The sequence below is a fragment of the Salmo salar genome, chromosome 01 (assembly GCF_965601325.2).
Source record: "Salmo salar chromosome 01, fSalSal1, whole genome shotgun sequence".
In the NCBI taxonomy this organism is placed as follows: Eukaryota; Metazoa; Chordata; class Actinopteri; order Salmoniformes; family Salmonidae; genus Salmo; species Salmo salar.
In genome coordinates, this window is record NC_138291.1 from 118,897,688 (window position 1) to 118,912,681 (window position 14,994).

General features: G+C 45.3%; 1 long non-coding RNA gene across 1 annotated transcript; it reads left to right on the top strand.

Annotated features, from left to right (window-relative positions):
* The first annotated feature begins 901 nt into the window (after positions 1-901).
* LOC106592891 (uncharacterized) lies at positions 902-8,930 on the top strand. Its single transcript, XR_014394465.1, has 2 exons — positions 902-1,197; positions 1,404-8,930. It is a non-coding gene; the product is annotated as an uncharacterized LOC106592891 (long non-coding RNA).
* Positions 8,931-14,994: the final 6,064 nt, after the last annotated feature.

Here is a 14,994-nt window from a genome sequence, read left to right on the forward strand (position 1 = left end):
TGTACTGGAGTGTGAGGCCAGTCACAGCCTACCTACATTAAATTATCTTTATTATTCCTGTTCCTCTAAGAAATTGAAATAGCGCCCTAGACACCATCACCTACACTCATTAAAACCCACTACCCCCATTCCACTACTTTGATCCTATCTGTTCCTGCACCATGCCAACGGCCAGGGAGGACAGGACACCACCACTCATTAAAACCCACTACCCCATTCCACTACTTTGATCCTATCTGTTCCTGCACCATGCCAACGGCCTGGGAGGACAGGACACCACCACTGATTAAAACCCACTACCCCCATTCCACTACTTTGATCCTATCTGTTCCTGCACCATGCCAACGGCCTGGGAGGACGGGACACCACCACTCATCATAGGCGGAAATCCCAGGGGGGACGGTGGGGACATGGCTCCCGCATCCTGGGAAAAATATGATTTGTCCCCCCCAATATATCACTGTAAACATAACTATGTAATTTCAATAATATTAATAATACGCAATGAAAGCACTTGTGCTGATTATAGACACTTAATAGCGCGTTTTTTAAGTTTCAAAAGATTGCGACACCCCCCCTTTGCATCACAATGGTTTGATCCACTGCCAGTTCCTTAGCTGGCCAGGTAACAGAGGGTTAGTGTCTACTGTCTGAAAGGCACTCAATGCACATAACTGACCTGAGGTTAATCCAGTCAATCGTGCCATATCAATGTTTTGTTTTATGTTGGCAAGGTTCACACACATACAAGCTGACTATGCAGAGCTAGCGCGCAAACTAAAGCAAACATTAACTATCAAGCTAGTTAATAACTTAAAAACATATCTATTCCATTTAATGTGGCGTTGTCAAAGATGGAATCTTTGCTATTGTCAGTTTATTCCAAGGTCAGTGTAGTAGAGTGATGTTGTTCCCCTAGATTATGCACCAAGTTGCACGCAAGGACAGTTCAAGTAGGCCAGGTCAAGAGGGGATGTTAATAAGTTAATAACAATAATAATAATTCAATGTGTTTTCTTTATTTAATTACAGCAGCATAGTTAATGTTATTTTTCGGTGTACAAACATTTTTTGATATCTATATTGTAAATACACCTAATTGTAAAAGTTTGTATATTTTGGTTTGGTCCATCGCGGGTTATCCGTACTTACGGACCCTTTTATCGTTCTCTTTTGGCCGGACCTTCAGCTAGCAAGGTATGTTGTCCTTGGCGCCGTAATTTGGCAATATAAAACTGTGGTAAAGTTACTTAAAGTGCTGTTACGCAATTATATGTTTTGTTACAATGTGAACAATTATAAAGATTTATGTTAACTTTCACCAAGCTCGCTAATTAGGGTACCTATTGTAACTCGGGAGTATTTGGGACCGTGTTTGAGTGAGTTGCTATGTGCTCACGCAGGTGCCCGAGAGCTGTGACTGCACCGAGGGCTAACATATTGTGTGTTGTCTCTTCGTGTGCAGGTATGTCTTTTATTTTGTTCCGAATATGTTGTATATAATTTTAATTGTATTGTATAGTGTGCTGTTGGGCACTGAATGTATGTATGCAGTTCCCGCTCTTTTGGCCGGACCTTCAGCTAGCAAGGTGCCCGAGAGCTGTGACTGCACCGAGGGCTAACATATTGTGTGTTGTCTCTTCGTGTGCAGGACCAATAAACATGATTCAACCATCATAATTCCAGTTGTGGCAGTGTCCTGATTAAAAGTACACAACGCAGAACGAACCACGCTACAAACTGGTGCCGTGACCTGCCGACTGGTCAGCTCAAGCCGACCCCCGGGAGCTGTGCATGTGGCTGAGGTGCACGACCTGCGCATGCGCATTTGTTGATGGTTTGCTGTAAGCTAATATATACTGTGAACAGTGAATGTGAGTGTAGCATACTCATTAGATACAGGTATTCGTGCTTATTTGTATGTTTTTGATGAATTTGTTTATTGCAACAAAAAAAAATGTATTTGAATGCAGTAAATTACATTGTATTTTAGTGCTCTGTTGAGCCATGGAAGACTCTCAAGTCCACAAATGTAGTTATGCTGGGGATTTTAGTGTGGGTAGAGGGAGGGGTGTCCTTGCATTTACACCACTTGTACAGTCAGCTCCTGGGAGTAGAGCGTTTGCTAGTCCTGAGTTTGCAAGCGCTGGGAGGGGTAGGCTGTTTGTTCCACCTGACCAGGGTATCCCACCTCTGTCTTTTGATGTACCGTCATCCACAGTCCTCAGTGATAATGGGACGCCTCCGAGTCAGCTTAGTGACATTATTAAGCAGATTGGTTCAGAGATAGGTGAATCTATCAGAGCGAGTTTACTGCAGTCTGGGGTTTCAAGTCTTGCTCCTGCCTGTCCCCCTCACCAACCCCAGCAGTTTCCCCTGCCTGAGCAGTGTGGGTCAACCTTTATTGATGCGTCCAAGCTGAATCTGGTTGTGAAGTCCGATGTTAGTCCTCCACCTTTCTTTAGGGGTGATGGCTCAGATAAGTACTCTGTCCTGGAGTGGGAGGAGTTAATGGGAGTCTACTTAGAGAAGAGGGGTTACACTGGGTCTGAGAATGTTGGGGAGGTGATGTCTAGGCTCATGGGGAGGGCACGGGATGTGACCAAAGTCTGGATGCGTAACAACCCTGTAGTCACAGATGTTAAGGCGGTGTTCAGTGTTCTCAAGCAACACTTTGGGGATACTGTCTGCTCAGGTATGCCATTAGCTGATTTCTATTCAATCAAACCATATGCTAATGAGGGTCCAATAGATTTCTGGATTAGGCTTAACAAAGCTGCAGAGGCAGCCAAACAGTACCTTGTGAGTGAGGGCAGGACCCTACCCAATGAGTGCTCAGAGTTGGCAGTCATGTTTGTACGCAACTGTCCTGATAAAGAGTTGGCCCAAGTGTTCAAGAGCAAAGCCCTTCGTGACTGGACAGCCAGTGAGGTACAGAATCAGTTGGATGAACTGTTAAGGGAACGTAAAGCATGTAGAACACAACTTTCACAGCAGGTGGCTGCCGTCTTTGACTCCCCCCAGGAGGGAGTGGGTCCTGTGAACAGACCTAAGGTGTCATCCTTTTCTCAATGTGGCCGTGAACCAGACCAGGCACCATCTATATCTGAGGTTGAGACATTAGAGAAGGTTTTGACTTTGTTAGAGAAGGCTCTGGTCAGCAATACTCAGTCTGTGAACAGAGGGCCCCGTAAACAGTTCCACAAACGTCAGCGTGAGTGCGCCGTCTGTGGAAGCACTAATCACTGGACCAAAGCTCACTGTCAGATGCACCAGCTGTGCTTCAAGTGCTTCTCTCCGGGCCACATGAGCTTTGACTGTAGTGAGGCTGGGCAGCGACAGAGCCCTGGATGTGGACAGACTGGCAGGTCTCAGGAAAACTAGAATGCCTCCATTCTGAGGAGGGCAATGTGGGGCAGTCTTATTTTTCCTCCACTGATGATGATATCCAATCTGTTTATTCTTACTTTTGTGAGTCAGTACCCAAGAACAACACAGTCATTTTTCAGAACACAATGAGAATTACGCAGAATGACAGTTTGTTTTACACCTCCGTGCTAGTACAGGATAAAGTTGAGCTGAAGGGGATGTTAGATAGTGGGTCCATGGCTACTACTCTGCGCGCAGATATTGTACCTCGGTTGAGGGAGGCAGGAGTGGTAGAGGGGAACTTTCTAGCTCCTTCAGACATCATCCTGGTGGGTTGTGGTGGGAAGCAAACTAGCCCAGTGGGCATGTGTGATTTAAAAATGCAGCTTTATGGTTTCAGCTATGTTGTCCCAGTGCTTATTGTAGATGGGCAGGTTGATGAACTCATTGTGGGCACTAATGTGTTGAAGTCTTTGATTAGACAGTTCAAATCAAATGACAGCTACTGGCGGGTGGTGGGTACACCAGGTTCCTCTAGCCAGTGCGATGACAGCCACTTCCTGCGTCTTCTGTCAAATCTGGAGAGATGGAGAGGAGACTCTATCCCAGATAAAGTAGGCACCATTAAGTTGAAGAGGGCAGTAACACTCCAACCCATGAGTGAGCATCTGGTGTGGGGCCGCCTACCCCCAAAGACAAAACTTTCTGTGGGCAGTACTGTTGTTGTCGAGCCCAGCACGTCTCGTTGTGTGAATCGACACATACTAGTGGGGAGAGTAGTTACGCCTCTGTGGGGGGATGGATGGCTACCTGTGAAGATAGTGAATCCAACAACATCACCAGTTACCCTGAGACGAAATGCTAAAGTGGCGGATGTGTATCCTTGCATTGCATTAGAGGATTTTGATGATGTCAAGCAGCAAGCAGCTTACCAGAACGTGGCTAAAGTTCAATGTGACAGCTCACACGGCAGTCTGACAGCTAAGAGTTCAGTTGGTGGCAGTGTAGTTCATGGCAACAGTACACTGAGCAATCTTGGACTTCAAGGCCTGTCTGTTGAGGAGTGTCCAGTTTCACAGTTCTGGAAGGATAAACTTGTCAATTTAATTGGGAAGTATGACACAGTGTTCTCTAGACATAGCCTAGATTGTGGTGAGGCAAAGGGGTTCTGCCATCGCATACGGCTAACTGATGACCGCCCATTTCGATTACCTTATCGTAGGCTTTCTCCAGCTCATTACCAAAAACTCAGGGAAACACTGGATGATATGGAGGAAAAGGAAATCGTCAGAAAATCCAGCAGTGAGTATGCCTCACCTTTGGTGCTGGTATGGAAAAAGAATGGGGACTTGCGCCTATGTACTGACTTTAGGTGGTTAAATGCACGCACTGTAAAGGACGCTCATCCCCTGCCTCATCAGGCTGATGTACTGGCCGCGCTGGGAGGTAATGCCTTCTTCAGCACAATGGACTTGACGTCAGGGTATTATAACGTGCCACTGCATGAAGAGGATAAGAAATACACTGCCTTTTCCTCTCCTTTAGGTCTGCACGAGTACAATCGGTTGCCTCAGGGCCTATGCAACAGCCCGGCTACGTTTATGAGAATGATGCTGACCATCTTTGGTGACCAAAACTTTCTAAGTCTCCTTTGTTATTTGGATGATCTGATGGTTTTTGCTAAGACTGAGGAAGAGAGTCTGCAGAGACTTGAGATGGTTTTTCAGCGGTTGCAGGAGCACAATCTTAAACTGTCTCTGTCTAAGTGCAAGTTTTTGAGGAGGTCTGTTAAGTTTTTGGGTCACATCATTTCTAGGGAGGGTGTAGCCACTGACCCTGCTAAAGTTCAAACTATTTTGAACGTGACTGAGAGCGAGATGATGGAAGCTGATGGTGTCACTCCGTCTCCTAGCAAAATCCGTTCTTTTCTTGGTATGGTAGTATACTATCAACACTACATTGAGAATTGTTCCATGGTTGCTAGGCCGTTGTTTCAGCTAACTACAGGTCAGAAGAAGCCTAGGGGAGGCAAGGGTAGGAGGAGGCCTGGTCCCTCTCGCAGGCTCACTGCTGCAGACTGGACTGCCGAATGTCAACTCGCTTTTGAAGCTTTGAAATCAGCACTAGTTGACCAGGCACTGCTGGCTCATCCAGATTTTTCTCAGCCATTTTTACTTTCTGTGGATGCATCTACTAGTGGTTTGGGAGCTGTACTATCCCAAGTGCAAGATGGGATGGCAATAGCCAGGCCAATAGCTTTTGCTAGTAAATCTCTTAATCATGCACAATCCAAGTATCCTGCTCACCGGCTGGAATTTCTAGCCATGAAATGGGCCATTCATGATAAATTCAGCCATTGGCTGCGAGGGCATAAGTTTACTGTGTGGACCGACAACAATCCACTCAAATATATTCTTACAAAGCCGAGACTTGATGCATGCGAGCAGAGATGGGTCGCAAAGCTGGCACCCTTTGACTTTGATATCCAGTACATACCAGGTCCCAAGAATGTCGTTGCTGATGCCTTGAGCAGAGAGCCATTTGTTCGCTCCACAGTTTTGCACCGACTGACAAGAATCCCATATGATGTCCTGCTGGAGGAAACCAGAGGTCTTCGAGTGGGTGATGTTCAAGACATGTTCCGCCTCTCCTGTGAACAGCCCGAGGCTGGCTGTGGAACGTCTATGGCTCCTGGGAGTGAGTTAAGTAGAGCTGGAGACGATGTCAGTGGGTTGGTTTCCTGTGAAGAGGTGTCTGCTGTCCTCCATGCTCACCGCCGATGGGATGATGGTGCCACGGTGAGGGCCATTTCACACGCGCAGCACCTTGAGAAGTTGATGTCCATGGGTCAGAGCCCTTTACCTGTCTTTACACACAAGGAGCTGTATGATAACCAGTCACTGGATCCTGTCATCAGCAGAGTCATGTTCTTTGTAGATAGAGGCCGGCGCCCATCTAGGAGAGAGCGAGTCCTTGAAGCTAATGAAACAGTTTATACTCTAAGACAGTGGGGAAAACTCACCACGCGGTTAAGGATTCTGTATCGTGTCTCAAAACACCCAGTGAGTAAGAAGAAAATATTCCAGTATGTTGTACCTGTGTCTTTGAGAGGCCTTGTGTTGAAGGGAGTTCATGATGATGATGCTGGTCATCAGGGTCAGCAGCGCACATTGTGGCTTACGAGACAGCGGTTTTACTGGGACTCTATGGAAAAGGATGTCAAGGAATACGTGGCCCACTGTAAGAGATGCGTGTTGAGTAAAGCACCTGAGCCTGAAGCAAGAGCTCCACTTGTCTCCATTGTGACAATGGCACCTTTGGAACTTGTGTGTATTGATTTCTGGACTGCAGAAGATTCAAACAACAAGTCTATTGATGTGTTAGTAGTGACTGATCACTTTACTAAGCTGGCATGTGCGTATCCGTGTCCAAACCAGTCTGCTAAGACTGTGGCTCGTGTTCTCTGGAATAATTTCTTTTGCGTTTATGGGTTCGCTGATTGTATCCATTCTGACAGGGGTGCTAACTTTGAAAGTTCACTTATTGCAGAATTACTTCAGTTATCTGGTGTTGGAAAGTCCCACACCACACCTTATCATCCCATGGGGAACGGTCAAGCAGAACGTCTAAATCGCACGCTGGGTGGGATGATTAGAGCTCTGCCAGCTAGGTCCAAGGCTAAATGGCCTCAGATGTTGAACACATTGACATTCTCCTATAACTGCACTGTTCACGAGACTACTGGGTTTCCGCCCTTCTTCTTGATGTTTGGACGCACCCCTAGGCTGCCAGTAGATGTTATGTTTGAAAGTGTGCTGTTGGATGGGGACACGGTCGATGTGGATAAGTATGTCCAGTCTTTGGGTGAGGATCTGAGAGAAGCCATGACATTGGCTCAGCAGCATGCAAGTAAGCAACAAAAGAGACAAGCCGAGGTCTACAACAGACGGTCGAAGGGTCATTCGGTAGAGAAGGGAGACAGAGTTCTACTTGCTAACAAGGGAGAGAGGGGCAAGAAGAAACTGGCTGATCGCTGGGACAGTGCGGTGTACATAGTTGTTGCGAAGAACAGCTCACTGAACACATATCGTATACAGCACCCTACCACTGGACGCATCAAGACGGTGCATAGGAACCTGATTATGCCAGTCAACTTTCTGCCTTTGCCTTCTTGGGAGGAACCTGAGAGTCACGGATATCTATCGAGTGGTGACGTGTTCTCTGAGATGTCTGCAGCGTCCAGCAAAATGGATGGGAGTGACGCAAGGACTGTCCACTGGGTAGCAAGCCTTCCTGAGTCTTCTGGGAGGATATTCCAAGAGGATGGTGTAGTCCCAGTTGATGGAAGTGAAGTGGAACGGCCATATGACGTCCCCTTGAGTGAGGTGTGCTCAGTAGAAGTGGACCAGAGAGAGATCCCCAAAGCCTACAAGAGTTCTGATGGCAAAACTCCATTCAGTGGGGATGGTGCTGTAACAGATGTTGTTAACTTGGTTGAAGATGCTTTGTCAGTGTGGTCTGTGGCAATCTACCAGGATTCTGATCAGTCGTCTGACACTACTAGTGTTGAGTCTGTAACTGAAAGTGTGCTGGCTCCGGATAGGCCGAGTTGTAGTATTCCCCAACCTGAGGTTAGACCTCTGAGCACGGTTAGTGCTGTCCGTGACATTCCTGCTAGGTTTTTGGGTGAGGGTGTTCGGACTAGACTAGGTAGATTTATTAAGCCAGTGAATAGGTTAATCCAAACTATGTCTACACAGGAAATGAAACCGTTCTTGGTTTCTCAGTGACGGTAGGATATTGCCTACCTTTTCATTTTTTGGGGTGTATATGGTCATCTAACTGGGTCTTAGAGTGATTTGTGGGTTGGTCTAATATTCTTGACAATTCATGTAACTTTGTGTGTAGTTCATCAGCATAAAATGTATTTGGCATTTTTTGTATACGGTTGAATAAGGCATTAGCTACCTCTTATTTTTCCTAATCCTTCGCGGGATAGCTTTCCAGCTGATCGACCATTTGTGGGTCTAGATTTAAGGGTCTACACTGGGTTACTCCGTCGCTCTGTGGGTGTGAATTTTTTTTTTTCTTTCTTTGCTTTGTTACCTTAGAGGTAATGTGTTTTGTTTTGTGCCTATAATCTAGTGTAAAACAGTGGGGGTGAATGTAGTAGAGTGATGTTGTTCCCCTAGATTATGCACCAAGTTGCACGCAAGGACAGTTCAAGTAGGCCAGGTCAAGAGGGGATGTTAATAAGTTAATAACAATAATAATAATTCAATGTGTTTTCTTTATTTAATTACAGCAGCATAGTTAATGTTATTTTTCGGTGTACAAACATTTTTTGATATCTATATTGTAAATACACCTAATTGTAAAAGTTTGTATATTTTGGTTTGGTCCATCGCGGGTTATCCGTACTTACGGACCCTTTTATCGTTCTCTTTTGGCCGGACCTTCAGCTAGCAAGGTGCCCGAGAGCTGTGACTGCACCGAGGGCTAACATATTGTGTGTTGTCTCTTCGTGTGCAGGACCAATAAACATGATTCAACCATCATAATTCCAGTTGTGTCAGTGTCCTGATTAAAAGTACACAACGCAGAACGAACCACGCAGAACAAAGTCCCTGCGATAAGGTTAGCGATAAACTGAACTCCAAACTGAACAGAACTACACTCTCTTCTACCATTGTCTTAAATACATTTAATGGTCTCGATGCAAAAGCTAAATTGTCGCTAGGGAACCTTTTTTATTTTATTTTATTTCACCTTTATTTAATAACCAGGTAGCAAAGATTATAGCAAACACCACAGAAACGGAATTGGTGCTCACTAGCTTTGCAAATTCAGCTATTGTTGGAAGCCAGCCCATATGAAACAAACTATATTAAAATTACAAAAGGTTGCAGCATATGTTGTGTAAATGGTGAACTCATACAGCTGTCAACTCTTGTCACTGCAAGAGCTACCTTTTAGATCAAAGCCCATATAGAATGATAGAAGATGATAGAAGCCCATCTCCTACTGTAAATAACCTACACACTGTGTGTGTGTGTGTGTGTGTAGCCAGCCAGCCAGTCAGGAAGAAAAATGGCAGAAAAAAGACAGAGTATTTTTCAGTACACCAAAACGCAAAGTAAGAACCCCAGTAGCCTAATATCTCAGACTAGTTGATAAAATGTTCAGAAGAAAGAAGTGAAATGCTAATGGAAATGTTTCACAATGATGTTTGCGAAGGAAGTCTCATACACATGCAAACTCACACACAGGTGCGCACACACACATAGCAGGAGTATACTTAAGTGATAATGCTCAAGAAGCCGGTGTTTGGAGGATATATTGGCACGGGTGTTGTTAGGCCCAAGACTTCGTCGCTGGCTGGAAAACCGGGCCAATATATCTTCAAAACACCGGCTTCGAGGGCATTATCACTTTTTTACAATGGGTTACCAACATATTCAAATAAAGATTTGACATATTTTCATATTTTTTTAAATTATTTTTAATTAATTTATTCATACTATTTCTTCCTTCCACAAGATATAGTCCCAACACAAAACTAGGGTTGCTACCCAAGCCGGCTGGTCTAACATTCTATTGGTTCGGTTGCCAGAGAAGCGACCCAGTCGTTCATTCTAAATGTTCTATTGCCATACTGGCTGCCAACGTTCTTATCCCTTGTTTGCTAGCCAGCCAGCCAACTACGGCTAACTTAGTCACGTCAAACAGTGCAGCCAGAATAACAGCAAAGTAGCTGCATTTGCGTTTGTTTAAGCTGTTTTCTTGTGACATTTATTTGGATACATCCGTAACAATGCGATAATGATGCTCGATTTCGCCTGGCGTAAAAAATGTGCTCTCTCGTCCGGACACTTACTCAGAGGAGCTAGCCAACAACACAGCTAACACAACCACTTAAACTGAAGATGGAAAGACTGCAAAGTAGCTGCACTTTTTTTGTTTTACCTGTTTTCTACGGGGAAAAAAAGAGAAGGAAATGTATGCATTCACTACTGTAAGTCGCTCTGGATAAGAGCGTCTGCTAAATGACTAAAATGTAAATGTAAATGTCATTAGGCAGAGCAGGCAACAGATGGCACACAGACAGCAGAGTTGGGGACAGATGGGCAGGGACAGACTGGCAGAGACAGGGAGTCTCAGGTAAGTTTGTTGAGTCTTTGTTTGGCAACATTATGAAAGGTTCTCCATTTTTTTTACTTGTAAAATAGGAACATAATTGGAAAATGCCATGGATACTCCCACTCAACTTAAACTGGTGACTGAACTAAGATTTGTTAAAGGCAATGGTATTGCTGTTGTGATTAATTGTGTAGTTTTGGGTACCGGTAGTTAGGAGTACGGCAAAAACCTTATTTCTTTTCTAGGAGACAGACTGTGAGTCAGTGAGGGTGGGGAAAGGGAAAGAGCCAGGGAGAGAGACTTCAGAGGACAGTGTCACAGCTACGGCAGGACCAGGTGTCACCCTTGTTGCCAGCAGCACCAGTATAAGGGGCAGTGGCACAGCATTGTCCAGTTACCTCAGTGATGGCACAAAACCATATCAGCCACACCCACAATTTATAGAACCGCAAACTCTTGCCAACAAGAGTGTTGACATTTCAAGAGAAGTGGTTTCACAATTTCCCCTGGCTACATTATAATCCATCAATAAAAGGAGTGTTGTGTTTTCACTGTAGCCAAGGGTGTCGTAGGGATTGGACCAAAACACAGCGGGAACGTGTGAACTCATCTTCTTATTTTATTAAAGAAGGAAAACATATACAAAAACGACACTAAACAGTCCCGTCAGGTGCACGAACACAAAACAACTACCCACAAATCCCGTAGAAAAAACACCCCTCTTAAATAGGACCTTCAATTAGAAGCAACGAGGAGCAGCTGCTTCAATTTGAAGGTCAACCCAATAAACACCACATAGAAATAGACATACTAGAACTAACATAGCCCAACAAACCCCGAAACACTTTAAACAAACACCCCCTGCCACACCATGACCAAACTACAATAACAAACAACCTCTTTTACTGGTCAGGATGTGACACAAGGGTTTTCAAGCCAGCCATCTTTTGGCCAAAGAGCAGATGCTTGCCTTCATTAGTGCAGGATTTAGGAACGGGAGAAAAGCCATTGAAAAATTCACAGCACATCAAAACTGCCAAACCCACCGCCACTTTGTAACTGTAACGGCACACCAGCTAAATCCGATCAGTGTCCAGTTATCCAGCGCGTGGGGTAAACAGCAGGGGGACGCAAGGCATTGCTTGATGAAAGTTGTTAGTTTGGCGCGGCATGTAGTAAGACAGGGACAAGCCTTTAGAGGCCACACGGATGACAGTGGGAATTTATACCAGCTTTTGAAACTTAGGGCAGAAGAGGATGATCCCATTTTACTGAAGTGGTTAACAGAGTGTACCAACAATGTACACAGGCCCCAAAGCACAGAATGAAATTCTGAACATCATGGCCAATACAGTCATTCAAGGCATTGCAGCTGAGATTAGGTCTCTTCCGATTGTACAATTTTCAGTAATTGTTGATGGGACTCAAGATGTCTCTGGTGCTGAATAGGAGAGTGTCAGCCTGCGTTACGTTGACCATGGCCTTGTCCCTCACGAGGAGTTTATTGGGCTATACAGGGTGTCGGAGACAACAGGCGAGGGCATTGTGAAAGTGACAACTGATGTGTTGTTGAGGCTCAATTTGCCCATGTCTGGCTTACGTGGGCAGAGCTACGATGGTGACTCTAAACATGGCAGGAAAATACACAGGTGCACAGGCAATTGTGGCAGCAGCCATTAGCCCTCTATGTGCATTGTGGTGCACACTGTGTAAATCTGATTACACAGGCTGGCTGCTCAGCCTCCCCACTGATCCGGGATTCCCTTTCTTGGGTCCATCAGTTAGGTGACCTCTATGGCCAGTCAGGAAAGTTTAAGAGCATGTTTGAATCAATTGCCACGTCCAAAGATACAAATCTGACCACCCTGAAACCCCCTATGTCCAACAAGGTGGACTGTGCGGAATACTGCTATTAGAGCTGTGCTAGGGCAGTATGAGCGGGTACTAAGCAGCCTAGAAGGAGATGGCAAAAAACTGCATCCAAGACAGCTTCAACTGCCAGTGGCTTATTCGAGCACTTCAGCAAAGGCAAGACTGTGTTGGGCCTGACACTTGCCTCTGCTGTTCTTGGAGAGCTTGAATGTCTAAACATTTCACTGCAGAAGAAAACTCAGACTGTCTCTGGTATGCAGGCTGCAGTCGAGTGTGTACGGTCATCTCTTAGGGGCAAGAGAAATGACGAAAGCTACCTTGCACTGTATGAGAAGGCAACAACATTGATTAACTCTATTGAATCCATTGAGACGCACTCAAGACGGCAAAGCAGTGGATCACTATAGGGCAGAATCTTTTTAAGTGTTGGATGGTGTGGAGGTTCAGTTTGGTGACCGTTCTGACCAGGACAGTCTAAATGTCCTGCAAAAAGTTGGAAAGAGCGCTTCTCACGGAGGAGTTGGATGAGTTTCTAGATCAGTACCCAGAGCTGAACATAGATTCTCTTTCAGTGCAGTTGTGTCTCTTTCACAACAAATACCCCTGTAGCAGCAGTGGGGAGGCAGCAGAGGTCCTCAGGAGGCTTCTAGTGGAGGTGCGGGGGTTTGTTTGACCAAGTTGAGGTGCTGATCAGAATTTTGTTTGTGGTGCCAGTGTCTTCATGTGAGGCTGAGAGAAGTTTCAGTGCACTCCGCAGGTTAAAGACTTGGCTACGGGCTAGCATGGGCCAAGAGAGACTGAACGGCGTAGTTGTCTGTAATGTACATAAAGACAGGCTGGACAGTCTCAAGAGGGGGGTGGAGGTCCCTGAGGAACGCTCAAAACCTTGCCTGCCTTGCCTCAAAATATGCAGGGGTTCCACCCCCATTCCACTACTTTGATCCTATCTGTTCCTGCACCATGCCAACGGCCTGGGAGGACGGGACACCACCACTCAACACACCCTGTAACTCTTCTGAAGTCAAATCTTGTTTACCCAAATACTTCTCTGCAGCTGCCACCACAACATCTATTCTCCGTGATTTACGTTCCGTTTCTGCAGTACAGTTAATAACTATTGCTATGAACGCTAACAATTCAACCTTACTGAAGCATAACTCACTTGTTGCCCTAATCAACAACCTCTCCCTCAATGTGAGCAAGACAAAGGAGCTGATCGTGGACTACAGAAAAAGGCGGGCCAAACAGGCCCCCATTAACATCGACGGGGCTGTAGTGGAGCGGGTCGAGAGTTTCAAGTTCCTTGGTGTCCACATCACCAACGAACTATCATGGTCCAAACACACCAAGACAGTCGTGAAGAGGGCACGACAACACATTTTCCCCCTCAGGAGACTGAAAAGATTTGGTATGGGTCCCCAGATCCTCAAAAAATTCTACAGCCGCACCATCGAGAGCATCCTGACCGGTTGCATCACCGCCTGGTATGGCAACTGCTCAGTATCTGACCGTAAGGCGCTACAGAGGGTAGTGCGTACGCCCCAGTACATCACTGGGGCCAAGCTTCCTGCCATCCAGGACCTCTATACCAGGCGGTGTCAGAGGAAAGCCCATAAAATTGTCAGAGACTCCAGTCACCCAAGTTATAGGCTGTTTTCTCTGCTACTGCACGTCAAGCGGTACCTAAGAGCAAAGCAAGAAACAGATCTTGACCCAAGTTACGTGACACAGAGCGCCTGCTGCCTCTGTTCAGAAGAAACACAAACAAATATCACAAGTCCTCTAAAGGTTACCTTCACTGATTCAACTGCCCCCAACTCCTTTCTCAAGGGTCCACTTTCTCCAAAAATGTCACTCCTACTGGTCCAGATTGTTCTCTACCCGGACTATTTATATTGACCCCCTGTGTTATGTGACTGTATGTTTGCTTTGTTGAGAAAGAGACGTATGCCTCAAGTGGTGAAGCAAGACCTCTTAAGGTATAATATAAATTAGAACTGTATATAGCTTTATAAGTCATTGTAATATCAACATTTTATGACTGTATTCAGATATAATACTGCAAGAAACGCAAGTAAGCATTTCATTGGAGAGTTCATACACAGTACCATGTGTATCCTGTACATACGACTAATACAAAACTTGTATTCAGATATTTTTTATTTATTTTACCTTTATTTAACTAGGCAAGTCAGTTAAGAACAAATTCTTATTTACAATGATGACCTAGAAACAGTGGGGTTAACTGCCTTGTTCAGGGGCAGAACGACAGAGTTTTACCTTGTCAGTTTGGGGATTCGATCTTGCAACCTTTCGGGTTACTAGTCCAACGCTCTAACCAATAGGCTACTATATAAAATACATTCTAAACTTTAACAAAGGATCACTTTCATAATAATCTCGCCTCTACTAATTTTAGATAAAGCTTTTGCTTTCCCGACGTGTCTCCCTCGTGGTGGGTGAATGCTAGAGACTCAGTGACTCTCAACAGTGAGTTTGGATGGAGCCCGAAGGCCGGCACATGGTGATAATGAGTCGTTTCTTTTTACCGTTCGAAGGGAATCCACGCAGCTGGCTATACATGCAGACTGCTGCAACCTGATTGGCTGAGCA